General features: G+C 37.0%; 1 protein-coding gene across 4 annotated transcripts in view; it reads left to right on the top strand.

The window, feature by feature from the left end:
- Window positions 1-1,843: 1,843 nt before the first annotated feature.
- The window catches only part of DICER1 (dicer 1, ribonuclease III), a 292,090-nt gene continuing 268,529 nt past the window's right edge, over window positions 1,844-25,404 (top strand). For all 4 annotated transcript variants that reach the window (XM_053697503.1, XM_053697504.1, XM_053697505.1 and 1 more), the window contains exon 1: window positions 1,844-2,020. The gene's annotated coding sequence lies outside the window, so the exon portion shown is untranslated. The remainder of the gene's footprint in view (window positions 2,021-25,404) is intronic.

Consider the following 25,404-nt stretch of genomic DNA (forward strand, 5'->3'; position numbering starts at 1 on the left):
CTTTTGGCGTTGAAAGGGTGGCATGAAATATTCCAAAATGGGCCTAGATCAATACTTTGGGATGTCTGCTAATAAAAATATATACATGTCAAGAGATATTCAGGGATTCCTGAAAGATATCAGTGTCCCAATGTAACTATCACTAATTTTGAAAAAAAAAAATGGTTTGGAAATAGCAAAGTGCTACTTGTACTTATTGCCCTATAACTTGCAAAAAAAAAGCAAAGAACATGTAAACATTGGGTATTTCTAAACTCAGGACAAAATTTAGAAACTATTTAGCATGGGTGTTTTTTGGTGGTTGTAGATTTGTAACAGATTTTGGGGGTCAAAGTTAGAAAAAGTGTGTTTTTTTCCATTTTTTCCTCATATTTTATGATTTGTTTATAGTAAATTATAAGATATGATGAAAATAATGATATCTCTAGAAAGTCCATTTAATGGCGAGAAAAATGGTATATAATATGTATGGGTACAGTAAATGAGTAAGAGGAAAATTACAACTTAACACAAACACTGCAGAAATGTAAAAATAGCCCTGGTCCTTAAAGAGACACTGAACCCAAATTTTTTATTTTGTAATTCAGATAGAGCATGCAATTTTAAGCAACTTTCTAATTTACTCCTATTATCAATTTTTCTTCGTTCTCTTGCTATCATTATTTGAAAAAGGCATCTAAGCTTTTTTTTTGGTTTCAGTACTCTGGACAGCACTTTTTATTGGTGGATGAATTTATCCACCAATCAGCAAGGACAACCCAGGTTGTTCACCAAAAAATGGGCCGGATCTAAACTTACATTCTTGCATTTCAAATAAAGATACCAAGAGAATTAAGAAAATTTGATAATAGGAGTAAATTAGAAAGTTGCTTAAAATTTCATGCTCAATCTGAATCACGAAATAAATTTTTTGGGTACAGTGTCCCTTTAAGGGAAAGAAATTGAAAAATGGCCTTGTCCTTAAAGGGACATTATACACTCATTTTTTCTTTGCATAAATGTTTTGCAGATGATCTATTTATATAGCCCATAAAGTTTTTTTTTAAAATAAATGTATAGTTTTGCTTATTTTTAAATAACATTGCTCTGATTTTCAGACTCCTAACCAAGCCCCAAAGTTTTATGTGAATACGATCAGCTACCTTCTCCAGCTTGCTCCTGTTTGTGTAAATGGTCTTTTCATATGCAAAAGAAGGGGGAGGGGGGAGTGTCTTATTTGCCACTTGCAGTGGGCTTTCCAGCTACCTTTTCAACAGAGCGAAACTGACAGCTTCTAAGTAAGTTTTTAAACAGTTTTATACTGGATTTTTATATCAGTATCTGTGCATCTTATTTTTTATAGTAGTGTCTATTACATGCAGTTATATGAAAATGAGTGTATACTGTCCCTTTAAGGGGTTAATGGTAAGAAAATTGAAAAATGGTCTGGTCACTAATGGGTTAATAGGCTAAAATAAGACATTATAACCACTGATAGCACTAGCAATATTGTACTATATCTGACCGGAAGATGCCCTCAGTCACATCTGGCACTGTGGTTGGTGAAACGGCGCCTTACGTTTGTACTGCGCATGCTGAAATGATTAATTAATAGCTTTCTGTAATAAGCTTTTTGATTGGCTCGTTACGTTCCCGTCTTTTGATAGATGTCGCCTCCTTGTCAGAATGTTTCCAGCATTCTCATTGCTTGTTTTGCGTGTTATTCTGTTCTGCTTCTTATGGTTGGAGAGATTTCACAGCTTTCGATGTACCAAACGTTATGATTGGCTAAAGCGCCGATCTGTGACCTTTCACCGCGCCGTTTCAGCCAATCGTTTTGTCGCTTTCTTGTCCGTGGCCGGCTGGTCGGGCCCGTTCTGCGCCGCACTTTCCTCTTAGAAGCCGTGTTTCAGAACCCGACAGCGGGTTGCTTTATTGTATACATCGAGCCGAGCATGGGGGAGGAGCCCGACAGCCCGGCCACATAGACACACCATACAGGAAGCAGGCAGCAGACCCCTGGCACCGACTTCACCTGCTGGTAAGAACGGGCAGCGTGGGGACAGCGGCTTGGAATGACACGGAAAGAGGAGCTGCTGTAATTCATATCTGTGTGTGTTTTGATAAAACTTTATATGTGTCACCGCACGCACACACACGTTATCTTATTGACATGGTTACAAATAATTTTATTATGTTTTCCCATTTACATGATCATTGGCTACCAGTAAAACATAGCAGAAATTAGACTACACTGGAACCAACAACATACAGCACTTGCACAGGATTAAACACATGTATGCAAATATTTAACCCATGGACTGCCAGCAGTACAAAGGCATTGTGATTAACCCCTTTGTTGCCACTACTATAAGAACATGGTGGTTATTAATTGCCATGGCAACCTGGTTCCTGGTATTTGTCAAGCCTTGCATCTATGTGTATAATTAATATATCTTGTAGCAAAATTAAAGGTATGCAATAATATTTTTAGTTTTTCTTTGATAACTAAAATTTCTGCATCATGCTGAATGTTGCTACATAATATAAATATTTGTTATAAGCAAAATAAGCATGAACTTTATTTTATATATTCCAAAACAATGTTTTTCCTCATTAGAGAGTTCACAACCTCCAAAATAATGTTCTTCATTTTGTTTCAAATATCCAGTGAAAAATCTAAAAATAAACATTAAGCAAGGCCTAAATATATATATATATATATATATATATATATATATATATATATATATATATATATATTTTTACTTATTTTTAAATGGCCAGGGGATGGTGGATTTGTTGGAAAATGTAGAACCCTCTCCACCACCCTCTCCACAGAAGAGCCAGGTGTTCACTTTAGTAGACATTTCAATGAAATTACATTTTTATGATTTAAGCTATAACAAATATTGCAGCTATTCCCTTTCACTGTTGATCGCAAATTCATGAATTAAAAATACATAGAAGTGCAAAAATAAAAGGCTATAATGTGTTAGAGCATTTAATTATTATTGTACTTTTGCTTCCATTTAAATGGGATTAAACACTGCTAGGAGCTAGCTGGACACACGAATGAGCCACTGACAAGAGGCACATGTGCTTAGCCACCAATCACCAGCCATCTCCCAGTAGTATTTGGTTGCTCCTGAGCCTATCAAGGTATGCTCTTCAACAAATAATGTCAAGACAGCAAAGTAAAATTGAGAACTGAAGTAAATGGAAGGCTCTTAAACTCCTGTGGAGTTATTTATGAGTCAGCACTGATTGGCTAAAATGCAAGTCTGTCAAAAGAACTGAAATAAGGGTCAGTCTGCAGGTTCTCACAGAGCTAAAAAGTATATAACCATATTGGTTATGCAAATCTTGGGGAATGGTTAATAAAGGGGTTATCTATCAGTTTAAAAATTCTGGATTAGACTGTCTCTTCAAATTGACTTTTATGCGCCTTTAAAGATTCAACTTAAAATCTGCTCAAAGCTTTAAAAAGTTGGAAACCAACCTAGGAGCCAGCTACACATTTTAGGCACCAAGTAAGCACCCACCCTTTCAAATGATGAGGTACGTCAAAAATGTTTTATTTGATGTTGAAACTAAACAAATGGAATTTATTTTTGTGCACAGCTGATATTCCTATATCAACTGATACTCTATGATCAGTACTGATTGATGAACTCCTTTAGCTTTATTGTTGGGCAGAGTGGGCTTATAGAGGAAAGAAAAATCATATTTAAAAAAAAATAACCCCAAAATGTGCTAAAGTCGATCAATTTTTAAATATGTATCTAATACTGTGTGCCCAGTATATAGTCATGCATTGTTTACGAGCCTTCCCCAATGTTTAAAGGGACAGTCAACGCCAGAATTTTTGTTGTTTAAGAATATAGATAATCCCTTTATTACCCATTCCCCAGTTTTGCATAACCAACACAGTTATATTAATATATGTTTTACCTCTGTGATTACCTTGTGCCTCTGCAAACTGCCCCCTTATTTCAGTTATTTGACAGACTTGCATTTTAGCCAATCAGTGCTCACTCCTAGGTTCCTTCACTTGCGTGAGCTCAATCTCTTTTCTATATGAAACACATGAATTTATGCCCTCTAGTGGTAAAAAGCTGTCAAAATGCATTCAGATTAGAGGCGGCCTTCAAGGTCTAAGAAATTACCATATGAACCTCTTAGGTTTAGCTTTCAACTAAGAATACCAAGAGAACAAAGCAAAATTGGTGAGAAAAGTAAATTTGAAAGTGGTTTAAAATTACACGCCCTATTTGAATCATGAAAGTTTATTTTGAACTTGACTGTCTCTTTAAATAAAAATCAAGCTTTATTATGAAGCTGGTTCATAAAAAGATAATTAAGCGGCATTTCAGGCTATGCTCTAATGGCATGATGAAGGATGTATATCTCAAAACGTTGTTTGATGCTGTTTTTATGACCATGGTTAATAATATAGCTTGAATTTTTTTGAACATTGTGGACTTTGGATATACAGATTGGAGGGTCTTGTGGTGTGCCGCTGTTTTATTTAGGAAGTGCTGAGACCTATTGATTGTATAAAATTATTTTGGAGCCTGAAAGAAACGCATAATTGAGGATAGTTTGAAGCAAGTCATACCATTTTAAAGTTGGTTTAGTTCCCACAACTTTTCAAGCATTATCTGTCTCCTGAAATTGCATCTGATTTTCACTGTGGTAATGAATAAGCATGATGGGCAGGACTATTGATAATTTCAAATACTTTTTTAATTGTTAATCACCACCAACCAAAAGTGACATCCTAACGCAGGGTTGACTAAATATGGGGTGCCAGGTTGCCATGGAAACTGGACCTGGCATTCTATAATGTAACCAGATGGTAGAATTGTCAATTTAAAGGGTGTTCTGCAGCTTTGCCTCTGAGCTGTGCTTTATCACGTTTAATGGGTCTTGCAGCCTAGGAGCTAATTACTTTTTGTGTGTGTGAGTAGAAGGTCCTTGGTTACTAATACCATAGCGGGCATTCACTGTAATCTGCAGAATCAAACACTTGAACGCAAATAATTTTTTTTAAAAGGACACCAGTTCAAACTTTCTAAAACATACAATTTAGCCACTAACATCTTATAATTATATAAGCTTTGTATAAACAGGTAGCTGCAATACCATGGAGCACCTTGTAATACACCCTAGGTTTGGTTGGTGCAGTATGCTCCATACTAGTCCTCTGTTTCAACTTTGGGGTTACATCATCCAATCTCTGCAGAATGCTGTGTACTAGAAAATGGACAGAAAGGTACAGAAAAAACAATTCTGGTCAGATCAGAAAATTGTCATTTTAATAGAGGCTTCTCTCATCTTCCTATCGATTCTGATTTCATCTTGGGTATGGGGTAAGGTGTTGGGAAGGATCAGTTGCACTGCGTTTAAATCTTTGTTCATTAACAGAATAATGAGAAATAGATATCTGAGCAAGAGCATATCTGCTAACTTTAGTAATCCCACTGGTGTATTCTTGGGATGTGGTAAGATATTAGACGTGATTCTATGATTCCTGAATGGCTTCTTAAAGGAATAGGAAAGTCAAAATGAAACTCTCATGATTTAGATAGATCATGTAATTTTAAGGCACTTTTTTAATTCACTTCTGATTTCAAATGTGTTTCGTTCTCTTGTTATCCCTTGTTGAAAAAGAATATGCTCATATCTTACACTAGTGGGAGCTAGCTGATGATTGGTGCCTGTACACATTTGTCTCTTGTGATTGGCTAGCTAGATGTGTTTAGTGCAATGCTGTTGCTTCAGCAAAGTATAACGAGAATGAAGCAAATTTTTGATACAATATGTATATTGGAGAGTTGTATATTCTATCCAAATTATAAAAGAAAATTGTAGGGTTCCCTGTCCCTTTTAATGGCCAGTATTTGTCAATACCTTTTTAAAAACACAAATATGTGGCCTCACAGTGAAGTTCATTTGTCTGTACCAGGAATGTGTATGTAAAATATAGCTAAATAAAAGGTAAAGAGTGATATTACTTCACTCCCTGTACATACATAAATAACAAACTATATGTCTTGTGGTGTTGACACGTTATGTAAAGGACCACTCAATACACTAGAATTGCATAATTAAGTGAATAATAAAAATATAATGCAATAACATCTACTCTGAATTTCAAATAAGAAGTAGATATTATTTATTTTTTTTGTCAAATTTTATTTTTTCTTCCATTTTCCGCCCCCCCCCCCCTGTATCATGTGACAGACATCAGCAAATCAGACTAGTATACCCTGTGTTCTTGTTCCCCAGAAAGTGTGCATATAAAAAGACTGCAAAACTTTATAATAGAGGTCAATTGGAAACTGTTTGCTCTATCTGAATCATAAAAGTTTGTTTTGACTTGGGTGTCCCTTTAAATTTTAAAGGGACAGTAAAATAAAAATGAAACTTCCATGATTCAGATATAGCAAACAACAATTTTAAACAACTTATCAATTTTACTTCTGTTATTAAATTTACTTAATTTTCTTGCTATTCTTTGTTGAAGAATATACCTAGGTAGGTTGAGGGGAAGCAATGTACTGCTGAGGCTTAGCTGGTGCTTGAAAGCTGCTAAAGATAGTTTTCAATTTAAGATACATTTGTAATACAAAGGTTCTGTATCCTGAACTAAGGATTCATTTTAAGTATGTAGCATGGTGCTGTATATTCATGTCTGTAAAATGTATTTATTTGTTAGTAAATTTAAGTCTATTAATCGATTCACAATGTAATGCTCTCATAGATGTTCCTGTAAGATTATTTTGGTCATTTTTTTTCTGTACATTATCACATTTATTTTGTAGTTCTCAATATTGTGATTTTGTTTCTGCAGAAATAACATGTCTCTACTTCATAGCAAATATGTTGTAAAACAAACTACAATACATCACACAATATCTTTTTAACCTTTTTAATATTGAAAAGGACACAGATGGTCGGTACTTATCAATAGACTCCTTTATGGTCGCCCCATTACATTAGTTAACGTCTACTCTCCAAATGCCAATCGGAACCATTTTATCAAGGAAGTTGCGAATGTTATGTTAATCTAGAACACTCTAAAGGCACACTCTTATTAGGGAACAATTGTAATATTCGTATGAATCCTAAGGTAGACACCTGGTGGCTCTACTAGTGTTTCCAATTGCATTATAAGGTTTGTTAATTCTAAATTACAGAATTTAGCCCCTTCATGACATCTGGAGGACCAATACATCAGGCAGATATAGATTATACCTTTTTTATTCACATCCCTACAATAAATATTCTAGGATTGATCATCTATTTGACTTTCAGGGACCATCCATGATTAACCAAGGCACCATTCTTCCCATTGCCCTTCATGTGGCGTTTAGATGCCTTTCTACAAGATAACCCTGTGATTAGAGCCAACACTGAGAGAACATTAAAGGAGTATTTTGCATTTAACACTTAAGAATCTACACCAATGCTCATCATATGGGAAGCACACAAGTGCGTTTTGAGGGAAGAACTTAACAAGGGTACAGTGGTGGTAGGTGGACCCTGCGCTAATTTCAGAAAGCCTCTAGCTCCCCTCAGGTGGTCCCCTAGTGGACCCAAAATAGTAGTATATGTGGTGTGAAGAGGTGAGCACTACAAAGGCTGAGGTTACAGGTTTAAAGGTTAAATAATATCATATAATGTGATGAATAAAATTTAGTTTAATACATGTCAAGAAAGCAATATAATAAAAATCATGGATCCATGTTACAATAATTATATAAAATAAAGGTTAAAAGGCAATGTTAAAAAACAATATAAAGTGCAGATATCTTGATGTGGTGGTTGTAATATTAGGATGACACAATTGTACAGATACACATCCAAATAAGGAGTCCTAAAAAATACAATCCTAAATGACCGTTGATTATCAAATGGCAAATGGTGAAAATGTGTTCAATATTATAAATCCAAAATATCAATATAGAGTGAAAAAAACATGAAGAACTTAACAAGCACATATCTAAACTATTGAAATCTAGAAGGGAGAAATATGATAGATTGTTAGAGGACATCTTACAATTAGAAAATAGGCACAACAAGAACCTTAAAGGGACAGTCTAGTCCAAAATAAACTTTCATGATTCAGATAGGGCATGTAATTTTATAAAAAATTTCAATTTACTTTTATCACCAATTTTGCTTTGTTCTCTTGGTATTCTTAGTTGAAAGCTTAACCTAGGAGGCTCGTATGCTAATTTCTTAGACCTTGAAGCCCACCTCTTTCAGATTGCATTTTAACAGTTTTTCACCACTAGAGGGTGTTAGTTCACGTATTTCATATAGATAACACTGTGCCCGTGCACGAGAAGTTATCTGGGAGCAGACACTGATTGGCTAGACTGCAAGTCTGTCAAAAGAACTGAAAAAAGGGGCAGTTTGCAGAGGCTTAGATATAAGATAATCACAGAGGTTAAAAGTATATTAATATAACTGTGTTGGTTATGCAAAACTGGGAAATGGGTAATAAAGGGATTATCTATCTTTTAAAACAATAAAAATTCTGGTGTAGACTGTCCCTTTAATGAGATTCTAATTTAATAAATTATTGTACAGGCTAGACTAGACCTTTAAAAATCTTCTACATGAAGAACACCAGCATAAAGCTGTACTTACAAAAGTATTATGAAGGAGGGGACAATGCTACCAAATTTCTGGCCAGATTGCTTAAACGTCAATAGCTAAAATCAATTGCACACACAATTACTGATAATTGCAAACTACATTTAGAGAATGTAGCTATTGCACACTCCTACAGGACCTTCTACAATGACTTTTACAATCTTAATTAAAACGAGATTGAAACACAGGATAAGGACAGGAAAGCCAGAGACAAGGACATTTTGGATTACCTTTTTGCCTCCCCAAAGATATTGCCAAACAGGGCACTGATTCCCTGGAATCCCTAATAACCTGTGAAGAAGTTATGGACACCACCAACAACCTTCTGGGAAGAGCCCAGGGCCCGATGGTTTAGTACAACATTCTATAAAACTTTTGCCCCTATCTTGATCTCGAATTTGCTATGCTTTTTAATGAACTTGGGGACTTTACCCCAATCAATGCTGGAGGCTTACAAGCCGGACAAGACCCCTGACAAACCGGATAAATTACCAGCTCATCTCCTTACTCAATACAGATGTAAACATACTATCTAAAATACTAGCAAACAGGGTCAATAAGTCTCTACCTGATCTGATTTCCCAGTTGAAGTGTGCTTTAAAGGGACAGTCAAGTATAAATTAAACTTTCATTATTCAGATAGGACTTTTAATTTTAATTGACTTTCCAATTTACTTTTATCATCAAATTTGCTTTTTTCTCTTGGTATTCTTAGTTTAAACTAAACATAGGTAGGCTCATATGCTAATTTCTAAGCCTTTGAGGGCTGCTTCTTATCACATGCTTTTTAAATCTCTTTTCAACACAAAGAGACAGAAAGTACACGTGGGCTATATAGATAACACTGTGTTCAGGCACAGGGGGTTATTTAAGATTTAGCACAAAACAATGCTAAATTTAAGACAATAGATAATAAACAGTCACAGTCATGTGATCAGGGGGCTGGAAGAAGGTTCCTAGATACAAGGTAATCACAAAGGTAAAAAGTACATTAATATAACTGTGTTGGTTATGCAAAACTGGGGAATGAGTAATAAAGGGATTATCTATCTTTTAAAAACAATAACAATTCTATGGTTGACTGTCCCTTTAACCCAGGAAGGGAGGCCATGGATAATGCCTTCAAGGTACAACTGATTGCTTTTTCACAGACTAAACTCTATCCCATTAGCATTAATGTTAACCAATGCCAAAAAGTCTTTTGATAGAGTAGACTGGTTCTTTTTAAAAGCTGGCATATCAGCCATGCACTTTGGTCAGAAAATTAAAAAATTTAGTATTTGCCCTTTTATTCAGGCAGACTCCTTGCCATTTCCAATGGGACCGGGCCACTCCTTTTTGCCTTCTCTATAGAGGTGCTATAGAGGTTTCTCCTAACAATATTAGAAGAAACTCATTGATTGAAGGCATCGTTGTAGGAGAGTGAGTGCAAGCTTGCCATGTATGCTGTTGATTTGCTTTTAACTATAATAAATATAGCAAGGTTTCTCATTTCTGTCTGAGCTTTTGGGCATAGCTCTTCTGAAAGGATGCTTAGATAATCTGAAAGCTGATTGCGCTCTATTCAATAAAACGGATAAAATAACATATCTGGGCGTTTATTTGTATGCATCCCCTTGGATATGTTCACCTTTTAATTATAGTCTACTGAAAAAAGAAATTGGTCACAACCTTTCTATTTGGAAAAATAAGACCATGTCCTGACTAGCATGAATAGGCATTATTAAAATGAATATCCTTCCCAGACTTATTTTTGTTGCAGACCATCCCTATACGTTATCCTGATGCATTTCATGCGCAAGTTCAAAAGCTGATTTGTGGATTTTATATGGCTGGGAATTAAACCTAGAGTTAACAGGCAAGCACTACTTTCCCTAAGAAAGGTCATAATCTTACAACAGTTAGTTAATTGTAGTCATAACTGAGTCCACAAGCACTGGGTCCAGTTAGACACAGCTATTCTCTGCAAGGGGGATGTTGGATCACTGTCATGGCTGCCAGCTAGACTTAGGCTGAAAATACCTGCTGCTTTCTGATTATTTTTTTTTTGATTTTTTTTTTTGAATGGGGCAAATTGATTTTTACCATTCCCCATATATCTCTCTTCCCCAACATCACCAATGACTCCAATTTTGGAAAATCTAGACCTTCATTTTCACCGTATCCAGGCCCTGATAGCGGATATCACCTGAAGCACAGAGTTTATATAATATCTTGGAACAGGGCAAGGTTTTGCTCCTTGAAGACCTTCCAGACTGTTAAGCTGAAATATCGTATATTTATATACAGGTGGCCCTCGGTTTAAGCCGGTTCAATTTGCGCCGTTTCAGAATAACAACCTTTTTTTCCAGTCATGTGACTGCTATTGAGAAGCATTGCATTGATTAAAATAGCCAGTAGGTGGAGCTGTCCGCTTGTGTTGCAGCAAAAATATGCAAAGCCAAGCACACAAACAGGCTGGAATTAATTAGTCTAGCTAGACATGAGCTATCGAGCAGCTTTCATAGGAACAAGATCTTCCTGTCTATAAATCAGTCCAGATTGGAATGCATAGAAAGAACTGTTTTGTGATTGTTTTATAAGGTTTATAATGCCGTTTAGCAAATGTTTTTGTTCATTTAACTTAGTTTAATTATATATTCTGTGTTGTGTGATTATTTGATACTGTTTATAATGCTGTTTAGCATTTAAAGTCTTTATTTCAAAGCTTTAAAAATAATGTATTAGGTGTTACTTATGACAATTTTGAGAGGGGCCTGGAACCTAACTCCCTCACTTCCCATTGACTTACATTATAAACTGGGTTTCAATTTACAATGGTTTCAATTTACAACCATTCCTTCTGGAACCTACCCCCGGCGTAAACTGAGGGCTACCTGTACATATAAATATTGTATAAATACCAAAAAACATCACTATATAACCAGACATCAACATAAACCATTTTTCTAGGACGCTACTCCATTTGAAAAACTGTGCATGTAAATGGATCCTCCTAGACACACTATTTTGCTAATTTATAGATTACTTTTGGTCCCCAACAAAAATAGTGCCGTCAAATGTGCATTGTTGAAACAGCATTGGGGTCAGATTTGAAACATCAAGAATTGATGATCTAGATAAGTCTCCACGTCGGCTCAGGTTTCGGAATTCCATTCCAAATTTATGATTAGATGGTACCTTACCCCCTCTTTGCTTAAAGGGACAGTCTAGACAAAATTAAACTAGCAAATTTGCTTTGTTCTTTTGGCATTATTTGCTGAAAGCTAAACCTAGGTAGGCTCAAACTGATTTCTAAACTGTTTAAAGCCGCTTCTTATCTCAGTGCATGTGTTCCATATAGATAACATTGTGCTCACTCCCGTGGAGTTAAGAGTCAGCACTGATTGGCTAAATGCATGTTTGTCAAAAGAACTGAGATAGGATGGCAGTCTGCAGAGGCTTAGATACAGAGGTAAAAAGTGTATCATTATAACTGTGTTGGTTATGCAAAACCTTGGGAATGGGTAATAAAGGGATTATCTATCTTTTTAAACAATACAAATTCTGGAGTAGACTGTCCCTTTAAACACACATACCCCCAATCAAATGGTAAGTGGTGGAGGGAGGGTTTGTGGGTGTTAGGGTACGGTCCTGCATATCTGGTGGCAATTTCCAAAGATTTAAAAGTACTGGACTTATGTTCTGGATAGGATCTCTGAGGTCAGTGTCCCAAATGACCACATTATTATTATTATTATTATTATTATTATTATTATTATTATTATTATTATTATTATTATCAGGTATTTGTAGAGCGCCAACAGATTCCGCACATATAATTGACTACATAAACTCCCTAAAAGGATAGGGCTAAAACTTCTTTGTTGATGCTGATTGGTGTAAATGGCCTGATACCTAAACATTGGAAGGCTTCGACAATTCCAACAAAAAAGAATGGTAGGACCATGTGGTTACACATGCCCTGCAGTTGGAGAGGTACCACTGTTTTAAAGTTGGCAAAATTGAAATTCATGAAATGCTACAACTATGGAATTGACAGAGTTTAATTAATTGAATCCCATACTGTTATACCTATTCCCAATCTGTTTATTCAATTTATGATCATTGTATCTACGTCACTGTATGTATATATCTTCAATAAAACTTGAAAACAAAAAATAAATAAAAAATAAACATACAAAGTAGAGAGACCATAAAAGGACATAGTCATAAAGGCATACAGTCAGATTTACTTTTATTATCAAATTTGGTTCATTCTTTTGGTATCCTATGTTAAAAGAGCAGCAATACACGACTGGGAGCTAGATGAACACACTGGGTGGGCCAGTGAAGAGGCACATATGTGCAGCCTATCTAGGTATGCTTTTTCAACAAAGGATACTAAGAGAATGAAGCAAGTTAGCTAACATAAGTAGAAATTGTTTACAATTGCATGTTCTCTTTGAATCATGAAAGTTTAACTTTAACTGCTGTCCCTTTAATCCAATTGTTTCCCTGTAATTCTGTGTACATAGAATATTTTCAAGAGGCTCAATGAATATAAGATTGTTTAGGGGAGGAGTAGAGCTGCACAAGGACCTAAGTGTGAAGAGAGAGGAGAAAGCAGTAAAAAATTAAGTGAAACCTATAATATATGCTTTTGTAATGTAATGATTATTTGTCTTTAGTTGAGTAAAACAATTTACAGTAAATTGGTTTTTAAGGTAATAATTTATTTTTCTCCTAACAATGTTCAGCCGAGAAGTTGATCAAATATTAAAAGGACAGTAAAGTCCTAAAAAATTTCATGATTTAAATATGGCATGTAATTTTAAACACTTTTCCCAATTTACTTTTATTACCAATTTTGCTTTGTTCTTTTGGTATTCTTAATTGAAAGCAAAACCTAGGAGGTTCATATTCTAATTTCTTAGACCTTGAAGACTGCCTCTAATCTGAAAGCATTTTAACAGTTTTTCACCACTAGATGGTGTTAGTTCATGTGTTTCATATAGATAACATTGAGCTCCTAGGAGTCAGCACTGAAAAAAATGCAAGTCTGTCAAAAGAACTGAAATAAGGGGGCAGTTTGCAGAGGCATAGATACAAGGTGATCACAGAGGTAAAAAGTATATTATTATAACTGTGTTGGTAATGCAAAATTGGGGCATTCGTAATAAAGGTATTATCTACCTTTTTTTTAAACAACAAAAATTCTGGTGTTTACTGTCCCTTTAACGATTAATCTATTAAACTAGAGATAGATAATTATAAAATGATTTTGAGGTGAAATATTGATTTCTAATGGCATATAACTAAATCAGTATTTCTTTCCTATGGCATGGAGAGTCCACAAAACATTCTAATTACTAGTAGGATATTCACTCCTGGCCAGCAGGAGGAGGCAAAGAGCACCCCAGCAGAGCTGTTAAAGGGACACTGAATTCAATTTTTTTCTTTCGTGATTCAGATAGAGCATGCAATTTTTAGCAACTTTCTAATTTACTCCTATTATCAATTTTTCTTCGTTTTCTTGCTATCTTTATTTGAAAAAGGCATCTAAGCTTTTTTGTGGTTCAGAACTCTGGACAACACTTTTTTATTGGTGGATGAATTTATCCACCAATCAGCAAGAACAACCCAGGTTGTTCACCAAAAATAGACCGGCATCTAAACTTACATTCTTGCATTTCAAATAAAGATACTAAGAGAATGACATTTTGATAATAGGAGTAAATTAGAAAGATGCTTAAAATTGCATGCTCTATCTGAATCACAAAAGAAATAAAATTGGGTTCAGTGTCCCTTTAAGTATCACTTCCCTTACCCATAACCCCCAGTCATTCGCTTTGCCTTGATCACGGGATGATGGCGAAGATGGTGTCTGAAGATTTTAATCATTTTAATGGGTACTTTTCCCTGCAAGCAAGGATTGGGGCTATGCTGTTTCCATGTCAATCTCTTTAGTAAGAGTAATAGTGGCTATTAGCAGTTAGAAGACAGCGAGGTGGTCTTTGCTTAAACTTCTAACAATATTGCTACCCCTATTATAGAAAGCCAGAGTTGGTTACTCTGTTCTTTCTTTTCTATAGGTCCCTGGTAGATATGGTGAAGCTGCCACACCTCAGAAAACAGCTCCTGTCTGACAGAGCAGGATCCACAGGCAAGTGCTTTTGAAAGTACTGGCACTATAGGGGTTAAATCATTTTGGAAATTATTTGAATCTATTTTAGGGGCACTGCTTTTTTGTGAAAAGAGGCATCATTTTATGTGAGAGTGTATGAAGTGTTTGACAGGTGTTTGTTGCAATTGCTTTTTCAGCTCAGCTTATTGACCCAATCACACTTGCTGTGCTGCTGTTGGTTTTCGCGCCGTTTTTGTTTGACACAATTTTTCAAAAAAAGAAACTTTTTTTCTTTTCTTCTTTTTTTAATATATATTGTCCGCTTCTCTGCACTTCCGGTTTTCGGCTTCTCTGTACAGATCAGAGTTTGCCGCGGCGAGTGTGGAGGCTGCAGTTCTATCTACAGTGGCAAGTGGATTTGGGCTGTTACGGTAACAAGGAGTTGTCTGGTTTTCTGTGCTAGTGAGAGAGCAATGTCTGGAGGGGTTTTAGGTGCTTATTTATGTTTTATTGCTTCATATAAATATACTTAATTTGGCATTTACATTTTTTTGTTAATTGTTAGGAACTGATACCCAATTATGGACACTACTTTGATTCATTTGAAAAATGCTTATTGTGTTTGGAGGCTAAGATAATTCCTCCCGTACAGTTTTGCTCTTCATGTCTAAATAAAACTTTAAAGTTTAAAGATAAGATGTCTCTCCCTGAGTCTCCTGTCTCTCAGGATAGTGTTATCCTAGCTACGCCTCAGCTTTCCCCTAAAGCTTCCCAATCTTTAGATGCAGTGCCCTGCGGTTCCTCTCAACCTCCTGGTGGTGTTTTTTTACCTGGGGATTTCGCTGTGCAGATAACTTCTGCTGTTTCTGCTGCTTTATCAGCTTTTCCAAAGGTTTCTGGTAAGTGTAAGAGGAAATCTAAATATATTGATGTTAGTAAGGCTGACTCCACTAATGCTGTGTTAGTCAGTTTGCCTCAATTATCTGATGAGGATGATTCTTCAGTGGCTTCTGAGGGGGAATTGTCCCATAATTGTCATTCACATACCAGGGGTGGACAACTGGGAGGCGGATTTTCTAAGCAGGCAGACTTTTCATCCTGGAGAGTGGGCTCTCCACCCAAAGGTTTTCACAATGATAACGCTCAGGTGGGTGGTTCCAGAGTTGGATCTGATGGCGTCTCGTCAAAACGCCAAACTTCCAAAGTACGGTTCAAGGTCAAGAGATCCTCAAGGTAGATGCTCTAGCACCCAGAGGCAGAACTTTTTTTCACTAATTCAGTGAAAAAAATTTGGTGAAAAAAATTTCTGCAGGTCATTCTGAAATGTAATACATTAAGCAGTAAAACATGGAGCTACAGTCCCTCCCACATAACCTACTACCCTCATAGCTTACATTTGGAGACAACTTAACTCTATGATTGCCAGAAAGGGTTATACTATTGCAGCTCTCTCTCTGTAAAAAAGTGTTTTACCTCCAGTGGACTGAGCTTGCAGAGCTGAAGATAAGTAGCAGACAGAAGAGGTGGAGGTATCGTCCTGAGATTCTGTTGTGCTCACTGCTAGAGTGCAACTTTCCTAAGATCTCCATGTGCTCTGACAGGCAAACACCTGCAATAAAAGTAAACAAAATACAGAGCAGAGGTGCACATCCGGTCTCCACACAGAATAAATCTGACAGACCGGATGGATTCAAGATAAAAAAACAATTTAAACTTTTCTCCTCTCTAGCGTCACTGTGTTAAATAGCGCAGATCTGTTTGAAGAGTCCTGCACTTTCTGCAGGTGTCCTGCACTTTCTGCGATGACATCGCAGATCACACTATGTTCTGCCTTGGGGCTCTAGTGGTTCCTTGGAGCTTCAATCTAGCATACCTGTTTCCTCCGTTTGTGTTGCTTCCGCGAGTAATTGCTTGCATCAACAGGAGAGAGCTTCTGTGATTCTAATAGCTCCTGCATGGCCTCGCAGGATCTGGTTTGCGGATCTGCTGACGATGTTATCTCTCCCACCGTGGAGGTTACCTTTAAGGAAGTACCTTCTACTTCAGGGTCCCTTTCTTCATCCAAATCTGGTTTCTCTGAAGCTGACTGCTTGGAGATTGAACATCTAAGTTTGGCTAGACGTGGCTTTACTAAGAAAGTCATAGATGCTATGCTTCAGGTTCGTAAAAACGGTTACTCGCAGAATTTACCATAGGGTATGGTGTAAATACCTTCATTGGTGTGATTCAAAAGGTTTTTCTTGGAACAAAGTAAGGGTTCCTCTAATTTTGACTTTTCTTCAGGAGGGCCTGGAGATGGGTTTGTCAGTCAGTACTTTGAACGGTCAGATTTCTGCTCTGTCCTTCTGCATAAATGTCTGGAAGTCCTGCCAGATGTTCAGTCTTTTGTTCAGGCCTTGGTCAGAATCAGGTCTGTGTTTAAATCAGGCCTTGGTGTCAACCTTGTTCTTAGTTTTGCAGCAGGCTCCGTTTGAGCCGATGCATTCTGTTCAAATTAAATTAATATCTTTAGAAGGTTTTATTTCTTCTGCTCGCAGAGTTTCCGAACTTTTGGCTCTGCAGTGTGATTCCCTTTACCTTATTTTTCATGCTGATAAGGCAGTCCTCAGTAATAAGCTGGGGTTTCTCCCTAAGGTAGTGTCGGATCGCAATATTAATCAGGAAATTGTTGTTTCTTCTTTTTGTCCCAATCCGTCCCAGAACAAATGTCTTTTGCTTAACTTGGATGTTGTGCATACTCTTAAATTTTACCTTTAAGCAACTGAAGATTTTCGGCAGACTTTTGCCCTGTTTTCTCTGGTAAGCGTAAGGGTCAGAAGGCCACTTCTACCACTCTTTCTCTCTGGTTTAGAAGTGTTATCCGTTTTTTAGCTTATGAGACAACTGGACAGCAGCCTCCTTAAACAATTATGGCTCATTCCACTAGAGCTGTTTCATCTTGGGCTTTCAAAAATGAAGCTTCTGTGGAGCAAATCTGTAAGGCGGCCACTTGTTTCTCTATTCATACTTTTTTCCAAATTCTACAAATTTGATACTGTTGCCTCAGCTGAGCCTTCTTTTGGGAGGTTCTTCAAGCGGTGGTGCCTTCAGTTTAGGTCCGTCTGTCTTGTTCTCCCTCCCTATTTATTCTGTGTCCTCTAGCTTGGGTATTGGTTCCCACTAGTAATTAGAATGTTTTGTGGACTCTCCATGCTATAGGAAAGAAAACAAAATGTATGCTTGCCTGATAAATGTATTTATTTCCGGGCATGGAGAGGGCACAACCCGCCCTTATTCAAATTAACACATCAGTTTTTTTTGTCTAGACCTCAGGCACCTCTATACCCTTGTGTTTATCATCTTTTTCCGTTTCCCTTCGGCTGAATGACTGGGGGTTATGGGTAAGGGAAGTGATACTTAACAGCTCTGCTGTGGTGCTCTTTGCCTCCTCCTGCTGGCCAGGAGTGAATATCCAACTAGTAATTAGAATGTTTCGTGGACTCTCCATGCCCGGAAATAAATACATTTTATCAGGGTAGCATAAATTTTACTTTTTTTTTGCTATATGATATTTAAATCAAATCCACCCTTGAGGCTGCACATATAAGCTTTGTGTAATTGGCTTGCACACTCCCAGTAGTGCTTTGCTGCTCCAAAACCTACTCTTCAACAAAGGATACCAAGAGACCAAAGCAATTTTGATAATAGAAATAAACTTGACATTTTTTTGAACTAGCTCTATTTTTATTGCGCAAGTTACATTTTTTTTTAATTTACTATCCCCTTAAAGGGAGTAAGGGGCACTCAAGTCAACATAAGTTTCTTTCATGTAATTAGCAAGAGTCCATGAGCTAGTGACGTATGGGATATACATTCCTACCAGGAGGGGCAAAGTTTCCCAAACCTTAAAATGCCTATAAATACACCCCTCACCACACCCACAAATTAGTTTTTACAAACTTTGCCTCCTATGGAGGTGGTGAAGTAAGTTAGTGCTAGATTCTACGTTGATATGCGCTCCGCAGCAGGTTGGAGCCCGGTTTTCCTCTCAGCGTGCAGTGAATGTCAGAGGGATGTGAGGAGAGTATTGCCTATTTGAATGCAATGATCTCCTTCTACGGGGTCTATTTCATAGGTTCTCTGTTATCGGTCGTAGAGATTCATCTCTTACCTCCCTTTTCAGATCGACGATATACTCCTTATATATACCATTACCTCTGCTTATTTTCGTTTCAGTACTGGTTTGGCTTTCTACAAACATGTAGATGAGTGTCCTGGGGTAAGTAAGTCTTATTTTCTGTGACACTCTAAGCTATGGTTTGGCACTTTTTTATAAAGTTCTAAATATATGTATTCAAACTAGGGATGCACCGAAATTTCGGCAGCCGAAATTTTCGGCCGAAAATGAGCCTATCCTATTCGGGCCGAAAGAGGGGCAAACCGGCCGAAAATTGCATGCTCTATCTGCCCCACACCTACACTTACTGGCCGCCGCTTACTGCATCCACTCGCACCTAAAATTAAGGACGGTGCAGCTAGAGGCCTTCTAGGCCGTTTAATAAGCAACTACATTTCCCACAACACCACTCACTGCTGCACAGCCTCCTCCCTCCTTTCCTATCTAGAGCGGTTCCTTCCTCTTTTTGCAAAATCTGAACTTCCTGTTCTGAAAGGCTCCGTGTACTGTTTGCTTACTGCTGTAGAAGAGAAGTTGCTCCGGTTCAGCAGTTCAGCTCAGTGAGAGACATCGGAGGTTTGATTTACAGCTGTGTAGTGTGAGGAGGTAGAGGGGGGTTGCTCTGTGTTATGCTGCTGTAAATCAAACCTCCGTTGTCTCTAACAGAGCTAAACTGCTGAACCGGAGCAACTCTTCCTCCACAAAATGCTGAATAATTACAGTAATAGACAAAGCTTCTACTTTTAAATCCCTAGTAAACAGTTATGCAAGCAGGGCTTTTACTTAGTGTGTGTACCACATGTGTGACTTTGTTGTGCTGTTATTTAGTCTGTAAATAGTGTGTGTGAGCTGTGTATAACATATTTACTGTGTATAACCTATATATATATATATATATATATATATATATATATATATATATATATATATATATATATATATATATATATATATATATATATATATATATATATATATATATATATATATATATATATAATCTCTACTCATAACATAAATATACAAAGCTTATCTGCTCTTTATTAAACCCAACAAATACCAAACTACAGTTCTGTGCTGTTATATAGCCTGTAAATAGTGTGTGTGAGCTGTGTATAACCCATAAATATCTAATACAAAGCTTATCTGCTCTTTATTAAACCTGACAAATACCAAGCTGTAGCTCTGTGCTGTTATTTAGTCTGTAATTAGTGTGTGAGCTGTGTATAACAACTATTTACTGTGTATAACCCATATACAGTATATCTAGTTATAAGCTAAATATCTAATACAAAGCTTATCTGCTCTTTATTAAACCTAACAAATACCAAGCTGTAGCTCTGTGCTGTTATTTAGTCTGTAATTAGTGTGTGTGAGCTGTGTACTGTATAACATAACTATTACACATGCAGTATTCCTGATCTGCCAATAAATATTAATACTGCAGTGTAAACCATTTCTTGCAAGTTTGAATTCCTTACTGTTTTGCATAGATAGAAAGGTTTCTAGGACTATACTTAATTTGGATAACTAGTAAACCAAAAGAAAATCTCTTAAATCTGATTCTGTTACATAGAACTGAATGAAGACTGTATATTGATATTAAATAATCAACAATATATTATTCTTCACTCATTCACATATAACAAACAGATTTTTATTTATATTGCTTTTTAAAGTTATTTTTCTGTCCAATTTCAGTGTGGTTAATGGTTATTTATTTACTGGCTTGTAGTTTTTTTTATTTCAGATCCATTAAATTCATTAAAAACTCTAATATAAAATTATAGAAAAAACCTATTTTAAAATCATTTTTGAAAAAAAAGTCGGTTTCGGTTTTCGGCCAAGGGCATCCTGAAGTTTCGGTTTCGGTTTCGGTCCAGAATTTTCATTTCGGTGCATCCCTAATTCAAACATTTATTTGCCTTGACTCAGGATGTTCAACATTCCTTATTTTCAGACAGTCGGTTTCATATTTGGGATAATGCATTTGAATCAATAATTTTTTCTTACCTTAAAAAATTGTTAGGCTCGCGGGGGCTGAAAATGCTTCATTTTATTGCGTCATTCTTGGCGCGGACTTTTTTGGCGCAAAATTTTTTTCTGCTTCCGGCGTCATACGTGTCGCCGGAAGTTGCGTCATTTTTTGACGTTCTTTTGCGTCAAAAGTGTCAGCGTTCCGGATGTGGCGTCATTTTTGGCACCAAAAGCATTTAGGCGCCAAATAATGTGGGCGTCTTATTTGGCGCTAAAAAAATATGGGCGTCACTTTTGTCTCCACATTATTTAAGTCTCATTATTTATTGCTTCTGGTTGCTAGAAGCTTGTTCACTGGCATTTTGTTTCCCATTCCTGAAACTGTCATTTAAGGAATTTGATCAATTTTCCTTTATATGTTGTTTTTTCTATTACATATTGCAAGATGTTCCACGTTGCAACTGAGTCATAAGATACTTCAGGAAAATCGCTGCCCGGTGCTGGAGCTACCAAAGCTAAGTGTATCACATTTGGTATCTGTTCCTTCAGCTGTTGTTTGTATTAAATGTTATGACAAACCTTTAGTACTGTTACATTACCTGTTGCTGTTCCGTCAACATCTAATACTCAGAGTGTTCCTGATAACATAAGAGATTTTGTTTCTAAATCCATTAAGAAGGCTATGTCTGTTATTTCTCCTTCTAGTATACATAAAAGTCTTTTAAAACTTCTCTTTTTTCAGATGAATTTTTAAATGAACATCATCATTCTGATACTGATAATGGTTCTTCTGGTTCAGAGGTTTCTGTCTCAGAGGTTGATGCTGATAAATCTTTGTATTTGTTCAAGATGGAATTTATTCGTTCTTTATTTAAAGAAGTATTAATTGCATTAGAAATAGAGGATTCTGGTCCTCTTGATACTAAAACTAAACGTTTTAAATAAGGTTTTTAAATCTCCTGTAGTTATTCCAGAAGTGTTTCCTGTCCCTGATGCTATTTCTGAAGTAATTTCCAGGGAATGGAATAATTTGGGTAATTCATTTACTCCTTTTAAAACGTTTTAAGCAATTATATCCTGTGCCATCTGACAGATTAGAGTTTGGGACAAAATCCCTAAGGTTAATGGGGCTGTCTCTACTCCTGCTATATTTTTAGCGGATGTTGCTGCAGCTTCAACTTTTTGGTTAGAAGCTTTAGCGCAACAAGTAACAGATCATAATTCTCATAGCATTATTATTCTATAACATGCTAATTATTTTATTTGTGATGCCATCTTTGATATCATTAGAATTGATGTCAGGTATATGTCTCTAACTATTTTAGCTAGAAGAGCTTTATGGCTTAAAACTTGGAATGCTGATATGTCTTCTAAGTCAACTTTGCTTTCCCTTTCTTTCCAGGGTAATAATTTATTCGGTTCTCAGTTGGATTCTTTTATCTCAACTGTTACTGGAAGGAAGGGAACTTTTTTACCACAGGATAAAAAATCTGAGGTAAATTTAGGTCTAATAATTGTTTTCGTTCCTTTCATCACAACAAGGAACAAAAGCCTGATCCTTCATCCTCAGGAGCGGTATCAGTTTGGAAACCTTCTTCACTTTGGAATATATCCAAGCCTTATAGAAACCCAAAGCCAGCTCCTAAGTCCCCATGAAGGTGCGGCCCTCATTCCAGCTCAGCTGGTATGGGGCAGTTTATGTTCTTTTCAAAGAAATTTGGATCAATTCCGTTCACAATCTCTGGTTTCAGAACATTGTTTCAGAAGGGTACAGAATTGTCTTAAAGTTAAGGCCTCCTGCAAAGAGATTTTTTTTCTTTCCCGTGTCCCAGTAAACCCAGCAAAGGCTCAAGCATTTCTGAAATGTGTTTCAGATCTAGAGTTGGCTGGAGTAATTATGCCAGTTCCAGTTCTGGAACAGGGGCTGGGGTTTTATTCTATCTCTTCATTGTACCAAAGAAGGTCAATTCCTTCAGACCAGTTCCGGATCTATCAATATTGAATCGTTATGTAAGGATACCAACATTCAAGATGGTAGCTGTAAGGACTATCCTGCCTTTTGTTCAGCAAGGGCATTATATGTCTACAATAGATTTACAGGATGCATATCTGCATATTCCGATTCATCCAGATCACTTTTAGTTTCTGAGATTCTCTTTTTTAGACAAGCATTACCAGTTTTGTGGCTCTACCGTTTGGCTTAGCATCAGCTCCAAGGATTTTTACAAAGGTTCTCGGTGCCCTTCTGTCTGTATTCAGAGAACAGGGTATTGGTATTTCCTTATTTGGACGATATCTTGGTACTTGCTCAGTCTTCACATTTAACAGAATCTCATACGAATCGACTTGTGTTGTTTCTTCAAGATCATGGTTGGAGGATCAATTTACCAAAAAGTTCATTGATTCCTCAGACAAGGGTAACCTTTTTAGGTTTCCAGGTAGATTCAGTGTCTATGACTCTGTCTTTGTCAGACAAGAGAAGTCTAACATTGATATCAGCTTGTCAAAACCTTCAGTCACAATCATTCCCTTTGGTAGCCTTATGCATGGAAATTTTAGGTTTTATGACTGCTGCATCGGACGCGATCTCCTTTGCTCATTTTCACATGCGACCTCTTCAGCTCTGTATGCTGAACCAATGGTGCAGGGATTACACAAAGATATCTCAATTAATATCTTTAAAACCGATTGTACGACACTCTCTGACGTGGTGGACAGATCACTATCGTTAAGTTCAGGGGGCTTCTTTTGTTCTTCCGACCTGGACTGTAATTTCAAACAGATGCAAGTCTTACAGGTTGGGGAGCTGTGTGGAGGTCTCTGACGGCACAAGGGGTTTGGGAATCTCAGGAGGTGAGATTACCGATCAATATTTTGGAACTCCGTGCAATTTTCAGAGCTCTTCAGTCTTGGCCTCTTCTGAAGAGAGAGTCGTTCATTTGTTTTCAGACAGACAATGTCACAACTGTGGCATACATCAATCATCAAGGAGGGACTCACAGTCCTCTGGCTATGAAAGAAGTATCTCGAATTCTGGTTTGGGCGGAATCCAGCTCCTGTCTAATCTCTGCGGTTCATTTCCCAGATATAGACAATTAGGAAGCGGACTTTCTCAGTCGTCAAACGTTGTATCCGGGCGAATGGTCTCTTCACCCAGAGGTATTTCTTCAGATTGTTCAAATGTGGGAACTTCCAGAAATAGATCTGATGGTTTCTCATCTAAACAAGAAACTTCCCAGGTATCTGTTCAGACCCCGGGATCCTCAGGCGGAGTCAGTGAATGCATTATCACTTCCTTGGAAGTATCATCCTGCCTATATCTCTCCGCCTCTAGTTCTTCTTCCAAGAGTAATCTCCAAGATTCTGAAGGAATGCTCGTTTGTTCTGCTGGTAGCTCCAGCATGGACGGATTCTTTTTTCGGATGGCCTCTTGCCAACCGTGGACTCTTCCGTTAAGACCAGACCTTCTGTCGCAAGGTCCTTTTTTCCATCAGGATCTCAAAGCTTTAAATTTAAGGGTATGGAGATTGAACGCTTGATTCTTGGTCAAAGAGGTTTCTCTGACTCTGTGATTAATACTATGTTACAGGCTCGTAAATCTGTATCTAGAGAGATATATATTATAGAGTCTGGAAGACTTATATTTCTTAGTGTCTTCTCATCATTTTTCCTGGCATTCTTTTAGAATTCCGAGAATTTTTTTACAGTTTCTTCAGGATGGTTTAGATAAAGGTTTGTCCGCAAGTTCCTTGACAGGACAAATCTCTGCCCTTTCTGTTCTTTTTCACAGAAAGATTGCTAATCTTCCTGATATTCATTGTTTTGTACAAGACTTGGTTCGTATAAAACCTGTCATTTAGTCAATTTCTCCTCCTTGGAGTTTGAATTTGGTTCTGGGGGCTCTTCTAGCTCCTCCTTTTGAACCCATGCATTCATTTGGACATTAAAATTCTTTCTTGGAAAGTTTTGTTTCTTTTGGCCATCTCTTCTGCCAGAAGAGTCTCTGAATTATCTGCTCTTTCTTGTGAGTCTCCTTTTCTGATTTTTCATCAGGATAAGGCGGTGTTGCGAACTTCTTTTGAATTTTTTCCTAAGGTTGTGTATTCTAACAACATTAGTGTAGAAATTGTGGTTCCTTCATTATGTCCTAATCCTAAGAATTCTAAGGAGAGATCATTGCATTCTTTGGATGTAGTTAGAGCTTTGAAATATTATGTTGAAGCTACTAAGTCTTTCCGAAAGACTTCTAGTCTATTTTTCATCTTTTCTGGTTCTAGAAAAAGCCAGAAAGCTTCTGCCATTTCTTTGGCATCTTGGTTGAAATCTTTAATTCATCATGCCTATGTCGAGTCAGGTAAAACTCCGCCTCAAAGGATTACAGCTCATTCTACTAGGTCAGTTTCTACTTCCTGGGCGTTTAGGAATGAAGCTTCGGTTGATCAGATTTGCAAAGCAGCAACTTGGTCCTCTTTGCATACTTTTACTAAATTCTACCATTTTGATGTGTTTTCTTCTT

Source organism: Bombina bombina, chromosome 1, assembly GCF_027579735.1.
Source record: "Bombina bombina isolate aBomBom1 chromosome 1, aBomBom1.pri, whole genome shotgun sequence".
Lineage (NCBI taxonomy): Eukaryota > Metazoa > Chordata > Amphibia > Anura > Bombinatoridae > Bombina > Bombina bombina.